Source organism: Pholcus phalangioides, unplaced genomic scaffold, assembly GCF_987345545.1.
Source record: "Pholcus phalangioides strain wild (caught in Gottingen) unplaced genomic scaffold, Ppha-v1.0 ptg000040l_1, whole genome shotgun sequence".
NCBI classification, from domain to species: Eukaryota; Metazoa; Arthropoda; class Arachnida; order Araneae; family Pholcidae; genus Pholcus; species Pholcus phalangioides.
The window spans coordinates 4,438,314-4,454,318 of NW_028301626.1; the positions used below are offsets into that span (position 1 = coordinate 4,438,314).

Genomic DNA, 16,005 nt, shown 5'->3' on the forward strand with positions numbered 1-16,005 from the left:
GCTAAGTACGAAATGCCAGAATTTTTCCATTCAGTTTAGACCTAAGCAGAGACACCAAACTGAAGTGGAAAAATTTTAATTTCACAGTTTATTTTTTTTTTAATAAAGAGAGGTTAGAAACAAAGAATATTGAAAAAAGAAGCAGACAACGTGTACTATTTGTGCTGCCATCTAACGTCAAAAGAGGACATGATTCAAAAGGTAAAGGTGCTGATAAACATGTTCAAGAGAGCATAATGTTTCATTTAATTCGGTTCCTCACGAGAAAACGCAACAAACTGATCAGGATGAGCGGTTCAATTCTTTTTCTTCAAATAAAGGAGAAGTTTGAAACAGACTCTTTAAAAAAAGCAGACGACATATGAAATGGGAGCGCTCTAGCTTCTCTTCACACATCAAGCATCATCGAAATGAGAGTTGTCACAGCTATTTGTGCTGTCATCTAACGTCAGAATTGAACACGACTCACAAGGTGATGATCAAGTTGAAGTCAAAGAAACAGTTTTTTTTTTTTATTCTATTCAGTTCCCTATGAGAGAAGCTGAAAATCTCAACTGGATGAAAAGTTGTGTCCTTTTTCCTGCATGAAAAAGTCCTCTCCGAATAACTCCATGTTTCTTAATAGTGATTTTAGCGGAAAATCACATTTTTCCCGCATTTGGCGCTTTTTTTTTTTGGCGACAAGCAATGTTCTGTATTTGGCATCTTAACTTTCCAAATTTTTCTCCAGGAAATATGGTTATCATTCACCTGATCAATCAATCAATAAAACAGGTGGTATGAAACCAACAGTAAACGACATAAAATAAGAGATGGATCACGAATGGTCAGTTTCATAACAACCGGGCGCGATGACGCGAGACCAGTTTTCTTCCTCTCCCCAATTACCTTGAGCTTGGATCTCAGAGAGAGTAGAGAGAGGATGCTGCTGGATTTTTGATAGATTCGGTGTATTTGTTTGGTGTTGCTCGTGAATATCGGGTCGCTGTGAAAAGCTCCGTCGATCCCCGTATCTAAATTTTCGCTTGAACTAAACTTTATTCTTTCAAGTTTGAACTTATTCAAGGATTAGTGATAAAATCTAATCAAATTATTATTTTGTGGTGAGCGAATTTATCGCGAGCAAGTTTATCCCCCGCCTCTCTCCATCAGGCTCTGATTTGTTTGAGGGTTCAATAAGATTTCTACTCTTTGTGTGTGTGTGTGTGGGAGACTAACCAAGATCTTTGTGGTCATTCGAGGATAATGAGAAACATGGATAAATATTTTTGAGACAGGTGAGTTTAATAGTTAATATTGTTTATTCGAAAGATACTATACAGTGTTGAACACAGTGCTGTGTAGTAGGTACATACCCATCATGAGTCTATTCTGTGACAAGAGCCTAAATTTCATTCATTTAAATGTTTCCATGTTCGTTCACGCTCATGGTGAAAATATAGATGAAAAGATTACAGGGGAAACATGGATTTTTTTTTCTAAATTTGGCTAACTGGAAGAGATGAATGATTCAGTTGGTGCAACCACCTGTTGTTCGTGTGGTAGAATTTCATGCAGCCGTCTTATTACATTAATAATGTAGTAATTGATGTAGAATAGATATGTTCAATAACCAGGGCGGTGTCATTTCAACAGCACATCGGGGCCAAGCAATGCGCTGAATATTGATAGTGTTCCCTATTAGTGCGAGTTCAGTTGATGTTAGTTGCTAGTTCTACATGGGATAGCACAGGATGAATAGTTATTTTCTGTTGTTTTTTTTTTACACTATATAAAGTCGTCCTTATTGCTACGTAACCATACATGCACCTGGTGTACATGTGCCTAGAGAATTTCTAATGAATCGGTACATGCTGGAACGTGCAGGGTGGGTGTATGCATTACCCTAATATATTTGTTAACAGTTGTCATTGTTCAGTGTTGTTGCTGGTGCTGCCATCTGTATTTCATATTTTAAAGTAAAAGATCACAAATGAATTTTCATGTTATCATACAGTATTGTGTTGAAGGTCTGTCTGCTCTCTGTAGAAAGCTAACTATAAATTCACTTGAAAACCACACACACCCCTCAATCAATATTCCAACAACAGGAACATACCATAAATTCACCACTTTGGCCATTCACTGTGGGTGAGCTTGTGCAAAATCCTTGATTAAAATCATAGGTGGTTAAAATCGTTAATCATTAATCCCTTGTGGTTAAAATCGTAGTCAACGACCTTGCTTCATGATTGATGTTTTATTGAGAGACTGGTTTTATTAACTATAAAATGACTGCTCAGAAAATGGCCATAGTAATTATCTAGTAAAACATGCAGACCTATAAAATGAAAATTGAGGTATTTACCATCTTCACTTAAAAATATGGAAGCCATATGGCAGCACCAACAATAGCATGAAACAAGCACTACTCTGACCAGTTAAAGGAGCCTCAACACGCACTCATAACACACATTCTGACATGTACTGATTCATTAGAAATTCTGCAGGGGAATGTGTATATATTGTGAAACCTGTCTAAGACGGGCATGTAGGAGACAGAAATCTGTCTTAACACTAGAAAGACGGGATGGGGTCAAAAAGACCCCCATAGTTTTTTTGCAATTTTCGGATACCTTAATGTTTCAAATCACAGTATATCATTTTTAAAAGATAAATAGAGTTATAACACAAAAACCAAAAGGTGAAAACACTGACTTGTTAATATATTTTGCTTTTATCTAGCACTCAAAGTATTCTGTACAAATCACTTCTCTCGATGCACATTTGTCGCACGCTGGTTTTTTTACATTGCGTAAAAGATTGAAATGTTTTATTGAGCGTGCAGTTCTTTCTCACTTGGCATTTCTGTCATTTTTGTTTCCATCAATAGGTGTTTTACATATTATTGCATTTTGAATTGTAGTTTTCAAGTTGAAATACTCGGCACGGAGTTCTTCACGTAATTGCAATATGTAAGTTCTCAGAGTGTTTTTTTTTCCTGTCACTTGTTTGTACAAAATCCAAGCTTTTATCGCTGACATACCCAAAATGTTGAAAATACATGCATTGGCCAATGACGACTTCCAGTCTTGATTGTACAATATATAATCGCACTATTTGATCCACGATGTCGACTCCATATTTAGTTTCGTTATTATAGGCAACTGTTTCTGGGGCCTTTTTTATGACAAGGTATAATTTCTCACGATTTTACCTTTCTTATTTCTCAATGGCATTCTATTGTACCAACTGATGTACCATTGGAGAAATAATTTTATTTTGATTTAAATATTCGTTATCAGAACCGCCACTTGCTTCTCCACAGTTTGGCATAGGGTAGATCTCATGCTCTTCTGCACTTTCATCATCACTGCTTCTAGAGTTTCTTTCATCTAATCTTTGCAACTCCTGGAGTATTTCTTCTTCGGTAAATATATGTTTTCTCGTCATTTCTAAACTGTTTGAAATGATCACGTGCACTCAAATTTTCTATGTCCCAGGACAAACAATTTATTGGATAATATGGAAGGAATGCTTGACAAAAATCACACACCTGCTGACGGACACTTAAAGATAAGAATTGGGGGGGGGGAGAGAAAGGTCACACGGAAGGTCAAATCCTTAAAAAAAGACTTTCAGAAGGATTATAACCTACTTAGAAATCAATTGTGATGATGACAGTAGTATTTACTGTACCCGAGTGGCACAATGGTAAGGTTCCCCTTCTACCACCGTGAAGGTTGCTGTCACGGTCTTGGGTTCGAACCCGAGGGAGGATATAGATATTTTCCCTACGCAACTTGAGACGGAAGATATCTCGTTTCCTTGAAAGCTTTTCATTTTAGCATTGACACACACACAATCCCAGATATTTTGTTAAGTTCATTTCTAAATGGAATACTTTATCCTATACCCTTTAGTTTGCACCTGCTGAAAATCTGAAGAAAGCCTGCTTCATTTGGAAAGATATGGCATTTTAAAGGAGCTTCAGTGCTGTGCTGCCTAAAGGACTAGAAAAGTCTTACTACAGCATTCTATAGGTCCATAACATTTACTCACTCACTGCTGATATACACCCAGTGGCCAAAAAATTATGAACACCCTGCTAATATGACACACCACTAATATCTTGTAGGACTTCCTCTGGCTTTGATGACAGCAGATATTCTTCTAACCATGGACTCGAAAAGTTGCTGAAACTGTTCAGGAGAAATATTAGCCCATGCTAACGGAATGGCAGCTCTTAATTCCCTGAGATTAGAAGGTGGTGTTTCAGAGCTTTTAACAGATCTTTCAACCTTGTCCCGTAAATGCTCAATTGGGTTAAGATCAGGTGATTGAGGAGGGCCGTTGAAGCAATTGAAACTCTGAGGCATGTTCCTCAAACCAATCTGGGATAATTCCAACCCCATGGGAGGATGCATTGTCCTGCTGGAAATAGCCATCATCATCAGAAACGTTGTGGCCCTAAATGGGTGCATGTGGTCCGCAATGATGTAGAGGTAGGTGCTGACACATTGACGGATGTTTCCAATGTGGAAATGAGGGACCTTTCTTTCAAACCGAGCGCAACTCAAGTCTATCACCAGGAGCAATTTACTACCGAATGAGTTGTGCCGGAAGTGTAAGTGTGTGTAGCTAACAGTCTGCGTGCGCATCTTGTGTTGTGTGATTTTTCAGTGCTGCCATCTATATTTTAGAAGTGAAGTTTAATGATTGAATATTTGTACGTTTGTATGCCTGTTGCTCTGTGGCAAGACTTTTTAACGGGGAGATCGGCTCACATTTGTGCCTCGAAGTTGGGAACCAAAGAAAACGACTTCTGCCGATTACCACTGTGGCGACAATGGGGCTCGAACCCGGGTCCTCGCGATGTGAGTCCGTCACTGACCACTTGACCACCACAGTGGATGAAATAAGGGACCAAGAGTATACCGGAAAATGCTCCCAGACCGTGATTCTGCCGCCACCCGCTTGAACAGTTGTCATTTGGCATGCCGGATCCATGGCTTCATGTTGCTTGCGCCATACACACGGATCGTTCCATCAATGCCATGGAGAAGAAATCTGGACTCGTCGGATCACACAACCTACTTCCGTTCACCAAGTGTCCAACTTCGGCGTTCTCTAGCCCACCGTTTTCTTAAAGCCGTTTTCTTTAATTTTGCAGCGAAATCAAAGGGACTCTTGTTGGTTGCCGGCTATTAAAACTAAATCGTTTCAAGATCCGTCTTATAGAGCTTACGGATATGCTTTGCGATGATCCCAGGGCCGCAACTAGATGCTTGGTCACCCGGGGCAAGCGCGCATTTTGACGCCCCCTTGTAATGTTGGAGGCGAGGTTTCAGAATGAAATTTGCGCCCCCTTCGGGTCCAGCGCCCGGGGCACGAGACCCGCCTGCTCCCCCCCCCCTAGTTGCGGCCCTGGATGATCCATAGTTGTATTGCGCTGCACTGTTGCTGCACACAATGCCTGTCAGTCGCCTGACACCTCTTTTGTTCACAAGCGATTTCCGCCCACTATTCCACCTGAAGGTTTTTGGTCTTAGCTGCCTTGCTTTGAAGACTCGAGATACTGTTATACGAGAAAAGCCAAGAAGGTTAGCGGCTTTGGATATATTGGACCTCCCCCCCCCCCTTCTACTGGCGCTCACAATCATGCCGCATTCAAAGTCACTCAAATCTCTTTTTTCCCCCCATGAACTGGCAAATTGCAACGCTAACTGGTGCTTCTGACCAGGATAAAGCTTTTCATCAGCAAATACGGTTTATCACGTCAGCTCACGTGATGCACGGACGATCAAAGTTTGAGTGAGGTGTGTTCCTAATTTTTTGGCCACTGAGTGTAGATTATAGATCAGAGGTCTTCAACCTTTTTCAAGTCGCGAGCACTGGCTGTACCCATCATCAAAAGAAGAGCACCCTTACGGCAAGTTTAAAATACGAATTGATTAAATGGAGACTATTTCGGTCCTTGAATGTAATTCCTCCAAGGAGTTTAATTGGAACGGTGATGATCAAGTGCTTGCGAGCACGAAATCGGGCACTCCGGATACTTCAGGCAGTGCCGTCTCATCGCATGGGCCCACCCGGGCACCTCAAGTGAGGAAGGGCCTCGAAGGAATGATATCTGGTTGCTATTTTCTAGAATTTACCCGGTAAAAAAAAGACAAAAAACAACTTTACCCGGGGACCCATGATGCTCTTAAGACGGCCCTGACTTCAGGGGAGCACCGTGGAGCTCGCGAGCAACGGGTTGAAGATGCCTGTTATGGATGACAGACAAATTTTTATTCAGAATGAATATTTTTTCTTTTTCGAATGTTTTTCTCTTTGAACAAACTAGGAAAAAAAAAAAGGAAATCGGAATACAATTTCGAATGTATTTGTGCGTCTTAAAAATTATTCTTTTTTTAATATATTCTCTGTGTATAGGTTACATAGTATTCTAACTTATTCATCAGAAAGTTAAATATAAATAATTCCAACCATTGTACCGGGTCTTTCTTCTTGGGTAAAAAATATGTACATGATAAGAAATCCATCCATAATGATATTCCACGGGATTACATTAAAGACATTGTTATATAGGGATTTATTTACTCTGTGTTAGCTTGGTAGTTGAACACTAACAAAAAAAAAACTTTGCATATTTGTAATCGTGTTGCTCCACAAGGCATAGGCCTATTGTTTTTTTCCCGCCATGTAAGTACGCTGAGACTAATGCTATTGTTTCTCATAGATTCTATGAATTTTACCTCCCCTCCAGTTGTATTTAAGGGGTCTCACTACTCTTTCGACTTGAAAAAGTCGAATTTTCAAAAATGACTTTAAAAAATATTTCAATTGATTGCTTTCCATTCCGTTTTTGTGCAAAAGAAGTGTATTGCAGTAGACATGGAACATCTTGGACGTGCAGCAAATAAAATACTAAAAATTTCGCGTCAATCAGTTAATTTGTTCCTTTATAATTAAAGAAAGAAATAATGAATAATAATTGTAAACGTATGCAAGCAAAAACACTTTGAACGCGATTTTCTCAGATTTCAGTTTTTGAGCTCATCCGTAAGATTTAAAGAAAACTACTGCCCCAGAAATTCTGAATTTTTGCAGGAAAGTTTAGTCGACATGTGCTAGCAGAATAGACCTCGGACTTTGATATCTGACCATTAGTTAGAATTTTATGAATTTTTAAAGTTCGAAAAAATATATAAATTTCAAAAATCTAAATTCAACATTTTTTAAAAAATACTTCCCATTAGTCGATTGCTAAATCCGAAGTCTATTCAACTAACACATATCTGCTAAATTTTTCTGCAAAAATTCAGTATTTTTGGAGCAGTAGTTTTCTTTAAATTTTACGGATGAACTCAAAAACTGCAATCTGAGAAAATCGCGTTCAAAGTGTTTTTTTCTTGTATACGTTTACACTTTTATTCATTCTTTCTTTCTTTAATTACGAAAGAACAAATTAAACGGTTGACACGAAATTTTTAGTATTTTATTTGCAATTGAATGAAATATTTTTTGAAGTCATTTTTGAAAACTGTGTTTTTTTTCAAGTCGAGAGAAGACCCCTTAACTGTGTATTACCATCGAAAGTGCATGTCTATAGTATGAGTTAAGGCAGCGTTTTAGTCAACCTTTCTGAACCCAAGGATCAGTAAAATGTCTGAAATGATTTAATGGACCTCTTACGTCTCATATTACGGGACATCCGTGTATTTTTAGTTGTTCCAAATTTTTTTATACATTTGTCCCGTTCTCAATTTTTCAGTGATTTTAACAACAATTGGGGGTTTTACCAACCTGTGGCAACGTTTTTAATAACAGTTGGTGACGTCCCGTATTTTACCCAGTTCCCTTGATTTTTTAGCAATGGTATATGGCCATCTTGTCACTTCAGTGTTTTTTCGTCAGATACGTTTTTGTTTACTGAGATTTGTAGCAGGCCTTCATTTCCCACCTTTCGCATATTTTTGCATTAATTAGCGAATTCGTCGTAAAGTGCATTTTTTTTGGCTACAATTAGCGATATCTCGTATCTAGGGTCTCAATTTTTCTCATTTTCCTCGATGAGGTATGGTGAAAATTATTCAACAGTTGAATAATTTTCATTCAGTTAGAATCAAATTATCAATCTGTCTGCGGTCCACCTATGCCATCGTCGCGGACCGTAGGTTGAGAAACGCCGAGTTAAGGAGATTGTGTGTATGTATATTATATTAATGTGAAGAAAACTAGAGAGATTATCTTTGAAGTCGTTGGTTCTACACTTTGATTTCGCTTACAAATGCAAACATTTTCTTAAATTATTAATCCAAGTTGACTTTCTTTCAAACCGAGCACAACTCTTATCTAAAGTTAAGCAGCAGCAACAAAAATGTTCATAAAAGCAAATGTTTTTATTCTTTTTGGTATTTACATAGATCAAATTTTGGGCCTCCGAAAAATGGCTCGGGGATCCATTATGTTCTTAAGTCAGCCACCTCGTTGGGCAATTTGCCTGTTGTGGCGTTGTATTTGTATTTATATTTGTATATAGTGAAGCAAAAGACACTCTCCCTTAAAATTACAAAGAAATCGATTAAAAGGCGTGGAAAGGAACAATCGTATAGGCCTATTGATCCACAAGAAGTTCAATGGAGGAGGTCGGTTAAAATATGAAATAGGATCACCTTTGCTAGATACACTTACAATGTCGATCGATAACAATAATAAGATTGTTAATAATCATGTTGATGTTAATAATCATCCTGATAACCTCAATTGTTTGAGGTATCAGGGTCCGTTCGCATGCGAAAAACATGTTCGCGACTTACTGAGACTCTCTCTGGTCATGGAAAGCAGTTTAACATCTTCTAAGGATGTCTAATTCATGCTCCATTGGGTTCAAGTCGAAAGAAAAGGATGACCATTTTGTAGAGTCAACGTTTCAGACAGCGAAATGCGCAACAACACGAGACCTGTTTGTTACATTATCGTTATAAACATGACGTTAGCAGGGCCGTCATTTCAACTTTTTCCGGGGTGGGGGGGACAAAGCACATGTACTCAACGTATGTATATATATACACCGTTTTTTGTGTATTTTCAAAAGCCGGGACCACGCCCCCTTCCCACCCCCCAAATAACGGGCCTGGGCGTCAGGTCTCGTGACACCAAGGAATGGGTGAAGGAACGGTGCGAGCAATGTCATCCGAAAATATAATTTTGAAGAGTAATTTCATTCCTCTGCAAACTTTTAAGGGGTATTTTTGTAAAAAGAGTGGATATTTTTTATTAGTAAGAAACAGCTATTTAAAAAAAAATTACCTAAAATTTGAAGGAGTATTTTCACTCAGCGAAATTTGAACGACTAGAATTGAATTTGGATGCGTAAATCACGCATCTAGGTGAGTATTGGCGAACACTGTGTCAAGCTACAAGCGCTGAGGAATTGACGAAGTGCAAAATCGAATTGTTACAAAAATCTACTAAAATGTCTACTTCGACAACGTTGATTTCAGTGATGTTTTGCGAAGAAAAGGCTAAATTTTGTTCACTAAACTGGAACACCGATATGGCTTATCGTAGGTTATTTCAAAAGCTGGTGGAATGGACAAGTTCTTGGGTAATTCGACTGATTGTATCTAGAAGGTTGTTTGATTCGATTTTGAACTTCGCCAACCTTTCAGCGCTTTTTAGCTCACCATTAAATTCCGATATTCTGATGAAAATGGAATCACCTTATAGGATTTTTTCTGCTCTTTTTAAATATGTGCTTAGTTTGCGTATAGGTCTTGCAGAAATTTAATAAATTTGTGTGTTTTCAGACTTGATGCATTTGTTTTCCATAATCGATTATCCACCATAACTTGAAAAGGGTTCGAAATAAGACATGGTTGGTAAGGTGTCTTATGTTCCGATTGAGATCGTCTATCGCCTCCTCCCCCTTTCTTTTGGCAGAACAGTTACGTTCACTCTATATAGCCCTGGATTAACACCTCTCATGTATAAAGGGGCCGTTCAAGCATGACGCCAGCAGAATTTTAGACATTTTTGACCCCTACCCCTCCAGTCAGCAAAATTTCGTCAGCTCTGGCCCCTTACCTCTTAACGCATATTGGGATCAGAGACGTACGGGGGAGAGGGGGTAGTGGGCTCGTGCTCCCCCCCCCCAGACAATCAAAAATTTATTTTTTTATGCAAAAAATATTTAAGAAAAATTAAAATTTCGAAAGAAAATACCTTTATATGTTATTACAATCAATTTCTGACAATTTCAATGCTATGTGAAGGCTAAGAACTCAATTTATTTTGAAAAAAGTTCATTGCCCATCTCCATGGCCCGCGGACAAAATTTAGCCCTCCGAGTTATCTGATATGGCCCGCCACCTCAAACCAAATTTTGTAAAAATGAACTAAGGGGCACATTTACAGATCGCTTATGTGACCAATTCCACAGCATTTAAGCAGTGGTTACGCAATTCGGGTTCGAACCCCACCGTCACCACAGTGGTGGTTGGCTGAAGTTGGTTTCCTGTGGTTCCCAACTTCGAGGCGCAAATGCGAGCCGATCTCCCCATTAAAAAGTCTCGCCACAGAGAGCAACAGGCCTACAACGACAAATCATTCAATCATTACACTTCACTCATAGTTAAAAAAACTGGTGACAGATGGCAGCGCTACACATAACAAGCATTACACAGAAACAAACTTCATATCAGGTTTCACTACACGTACACGCACATTACAATATGTACCAATTCGTTAGAGGTTCCGCAGAGGAATATGGACGAGGTGCATGTCTGGTTTAGTAGTAGTAGCATTTAAGCAGTCTGTGGCACATTCACAGATCATCACTTACCGGCGACACTGTTCCAGAACACTCGTGTGGTCCGTGGCACATTTAGAGATCACTTGAATGACGTGGCACAGTTTTAGAGTTCCTAAGCGGCCTCCAGTGCTGTTCTACATCACTCAAGTTACCCGCGGCACATTTCCAGGTTACTTAGTGATCCGCAGCATAAACACTTGAGTGACGCGCGACCCAGTTCCAGAACATTTAAGCGGCCCGGACGCATTTCCAGAGCACTTAAAAGAACCACGGAACATTTAGAGATCACTAAAGTTCTGTAGAGGACTTATCACTAGGGAGAATGTTAGTTCAGATGCCCACAATCTAGCGAAAGTTTTTTCCCCATTTTTGGAATATCGAGTAAGATACAATTAAGAATATTAGTATGGAAAAGGGCGCTCTCGCGTTCTATTTCTACTAAAAAGTGGGCGCAAGAAGACATTGAGAAAATAAATCCTATGTTCATGAGCCGTACGGAAGAAGCTTTTACGTTTTAATATTCAAGAAAAATTATGATAAAGAAATGTGTCATGAGAGCTCCCACTTTTTAGTAAAAATAGAACACGAGAGCGCCCATTTCCATACTACTAATGTTTAATATTTTCATAAAGGGTGGTTGAGATGACGTAAGTATCATTCAAACCCCTCCTTCCCCCTTGTCACCAGAAGTCAGCAAACCCGAAACCCCCTTCCCCCTATCGATGTTGACGTAATACTTGAATAACCCTCAAAGTGCTGTTTTTCTTGGGTGCGAAAAAAAAGTTATGTATTGCATAACTTGCAAACTATAGGCGTCATTATTTAATCTGCAAATCCTGAGAATCGGAAGACAAGTTGATTATGAGCAACGTGGCAAAGCGCCATAAGTTTAAATCGGCAATGGATTGTTTCCATGAAATAGCCCCATCTGTGGTACGTTTTTCGTATTTAGAAAAATTGGTAAGGAAGCCTTGTTATTAAACGCTTACAAATTAACTGGAATTCAGAAAAAACGACGAATAGTCATTGTTCTTTCTAAAAAACATCACCTGGAATCGCCCCCCCCCCCACTCCTTGTACTTCTTCCACACAAAGCAAATACTATAAAAATGAGATACCGAAAGAACAAAATTTTAGGGTTTGTGTTATTCGCGGATTTTCGTATGCGCGTTCACTCTCTGGAACGCAACCCCCGTGAATTCGGAGGGACGACTGTACAGTGATACCCCAACCGCTGCCTAATTTGTTCCAAGACTGATGACGTAAGTCGGAGTTTCGTATCTACCCGCCTTTTTTTGATGCGACTTTCTCCGAAAGAAACATTTCTCTCTAAGAACACGACTTCTGTCAAAAGCCTCAGATTTGCTCAAAATGCGTCAAATTGAAGAAAAAATAATTTTTTGGAAGATGAAAGTTGGCGTTTTATCTGTATTATTAGGTTCAAGCCCGACCATGAAAGTAAATCGGCTAATCCGACTAGTATCGCTCGAGCATCATCAATCTGGTTCGAAGTCTCGTGATGTCGAAATCTGTGTACGGTCTAGCGTGGTTCGTCACAACGTTTCCGGTTTACAGGCCAAATTTTACTTCAGCTCCGTTTTCCTAGGAATAGGTATTTTTTTTGTGCCGCGCACAACAGAAATCACCCAGCTCTTTACGTTGTGTGTGGTTGGTTGAATAATTCAGAAGTCAAAGGTGTCGTACGCTGCGCGTTTCGCCGATCTTCTCCGCATTTTTGTTGTGTTTTCATAGAAATCAAACGCTTGAATGGAGACATACAGTCGACAGAACAGCTGATGCTCCACGCTAGGAAAACACAAACGCGTAGCGTGATGAAGTTACACGTTTCTGCCGACGCGAAATGGTCCTATTCGGTTCACGCGGCGCAAAAAAAAAAAACCTATTCCAAGGAAAACATGACTTTAGGATTACGTTCCGTATAAGAGCTGAATTTCTTCCTCGACGGCTACATATAAAGAAAAAGGCCGATGAAATCAATATAGACATACTTTATCAATTGGATGCTTTTGCTGAGGTCTTTATGAACGTCAATTTCACATAACTTCATTCAGCATACACATAGGTTTATTCAACTTACACCGTACTTTTAAGTAATGAAACACGTTTTGGTTTTTTATCCTTTTCATTCTCTTTGTGCTTCGAGTTCTGGAAAAGAGTTCTTCGAAATTCTGGAATAGGTCACATTGTCCGGAGCTTGTGCATCGATGCTATAAAATATATCACAAATTTTAAAACATTTAACTCATGCTAATGATGGAGCGATCGATCCTCGAGATTATGAAATTGCCGTTAGCATCTATTACTCCCGGTCGCGAGGATTTCAGTGAGCAACACCACGTCAAAAACATGCCTGTTGTTGGAGTCTCTTTTATGAGGAATATTTCTATTATAATGTAAAACGGAAGCTTCACCGAAACGCTCACATTTTCTTTAAGGTTATCTTATTTATTTATTTTTTGCAATTGCAAAATAACACATAAAAATAATATACAAAATGAGACAATAAGACAAAACATACACTCTGCAGCTCTTAAGGACCCAATCGGTCCGTCCCAGAGCTTAATAAATTTTTTCTATAATCAGAAAGCAACAGTAATTATATTATGTGTAACACTAAATACATTTCAGATTTTTTTTTTCCTTTTTATTTATTATTTTTTAGTTTCATTCAAACATTTATTTTACATTGAACATTATTTTCCTATATACTGTAATGTATATTTTGGTGGAATGATATGACACTTACTTCGTGAAATATAGACTCGACCGAAAATAAAGTACAGTGTATGCCGCTTAATGCGATCACGTCGGGACTCGGGGTTTCTGATAACAATAATTGATTGATAACTGTTCTCGAAAAAATCCCGATGGTGGCCATATGTACCGTCGCAAATTTTGGTCGAACGCAGTTACTCCTTTTTTCTTTACAGGTTCTAAAATATTAAATCGTGCATTCCCCCCCCCCCACCCTTTAAGCTACTTCACCACACACCAACTCCAGCTATACGCTATATACTGCCATTAACGAGTTGGATTGGAAATGAAGATGCCATCTATCGGTGGCTACCTCAAGCTCATTAGGAAAATATCTTGTTATCTATATTCTTCCCCTGATTCGAACCCGGGACCTGACGGCAACTTTCAATGTGGTAGACGAGCATCTTGCCACTTCACCCCCTTTAAGCTAAAAGATTTTGTATTTTCGGAAATTGTGAGGAGTTAGAATGGAACTGTTAATGTGTGATAATAGGGTTGTTAATAAATGGAATAGCTTACCCCCGGAGGTAGTAAATTGTAACACAATTGACACGTTTAAAAAGAAATACGAGTTGCTGTATTTTTGAAATGTATGATATCCATATTTGTCTATGGACATCTTTTTCTGAGCCACCTCGTTGGACATTTTGCCTGTTGTGGCGTTGCATTTGTATAACGATTACGATACTTTTATAATGTACGGTACGTTCCCGTGTGAAAATTTACTAGGAACTAAATTTTGAAAAGAAACTGACCACGTGGTACTGAAAAAAGGGGACGTTTTCTTTCATCTTACGCATGCTTTCATTATAAGAAAGAAATTTTAAATTGTACGTCGTGCATGGATCTTAGCGACTATTACGGCCCGACCAGGATCATTGTGAACCTGAGAACGGAAATTTGATTTGAAAATTGAAATAAAAACAGATTGATAACGATAACTTACGGGGAAGAATGAGTCTGGTTCAACCTTAGCCTCAAAGCAGAATGTTTAGCACTGTTCTGCGGCGAGCCCTCCTGACTGGAAATGTTCTGCGGTAAAAATTCCTATACATATAATAGTGTTTTTTTGCACTTTTTCTTAAATTCTTCCAAATTGTTCTGCGACGACGTCGCAGATTTTGGCACATTCTGCTTTGAGAAACCTTAGCTTCAAAATATGCAAAAAGAAAACATTTCGACGAAAAATATTGATAATATGAACTGAAGCGCTGACAACAATAAACTTTTTTTCCTCCCTTGTTATGATAAGATGATGGGAAAACGTTTAAGGACAACCGAAAAATCGCCATAACTCGGAAACCTGTGAATGCGAATGTATGAAAATTTTAAAGCGATAATTACAAGTCTAATCAAGCATTTTCCAGTGAAAATAATTTTGGTAATTGCTGCTCTGCTCCTGAAAATTGTTTAAATTATAGTAAATCTGGGAAAGAGTATAAGGGGAATTGAAAATTATATGTGCAAAAATTTTGGTTTAGTCAAGAAAGACCTTTTTTCTTAATCTATGTTTCATCGGTATGTCATTAATAGAAATAAATCATAAATAACTATCATAATCGTCTTCCAAGCATGCTTGAACTTGCGATAAGATCACGTTTGATTTCGTACTGCGTACCATTTCTATACTCTTCATGAATCAAATTGCAACACATGAGAGTGCTCTACAGCAGCGTTTCTCAACCTTTCTGGATCTAAGACGAGAAAAATGTCTGAAACAAGATTACGAACCACTTTTGTCCCGTATTACGGGACATTCCTGTAATTTTGATTGACCCGTTTTGTAAGCATTGCTTTTATTTAAATTTGTAAGTTTACTGAAGTTGTGAATACGCAGCGTTAAAAAAAAAAACAAAAGAAACAGTATGTATAATTGTGTTAATAAAATATAGATATTCATTTCACATATTTGTCAGGTTCAACTTTTTTCCCGCAGTTATTCTGGGATTTTAATAAAAATTAGTGATTATTGATTGCTTCCAGCAACATTTTTTATAACAGTTGGTTATGTCCCGTATTTTCCCCTATTTAAGATCCCACTTTACCTTATTTTTCTTAATGAAATATGGCCATCCCATCATTTGAATATTTTTTTTCGTGAAATATGTTATGTTTGTTTGTAGTAGTTTCTTCTTTCCCAACTGTTCGGCGATTTTAAAATTAATTAGAAAAATTGAATTTTTCGGCGAAATTTCGTGATATCCTGTATTTACTGCCGAAATGTCCCACGTATTCCTCGATGATGTGTAGAGAACCCAAGTAAGAAGGTATATTTTTGATTTATCCCATCTGGATATTACTAATATCAATTGCAACGGTTGAATAATTTTTCATTCAGTGATAATTAAACTATCGAGTCTGTCTGCGGACCACAGATTGAGGAACGCTGCTCTACAGGATTAAGAAAAAGACTTCTCAATGACCAC

At 38.4% G+C, this 16,005-nt stretch overlaps 1 protein-coding gene across 2 annotated transcripts in view; it reads left to right on the forward strand.

Annotated features, from left to right (window-relative positions):
* Positions 1-944: 944 nt before the first annotated feature.
* LOC149065300 (uncharacterized) overlaps positions 945-16,005 on the forward strand; it is a 101,120-nt gene continuing 86,059 nt past the window's right edge. For both annotated transcript variants that reach the window (XM_089254113.1, XM_089254114.1), the window contains exon 1: positions 945-1,277. The gene's annotated coding sequence lies outside the window, so the exon portion shown is untranslated. The remainder of the gene's footprint in view (positions 1,278-16,005) is intronic.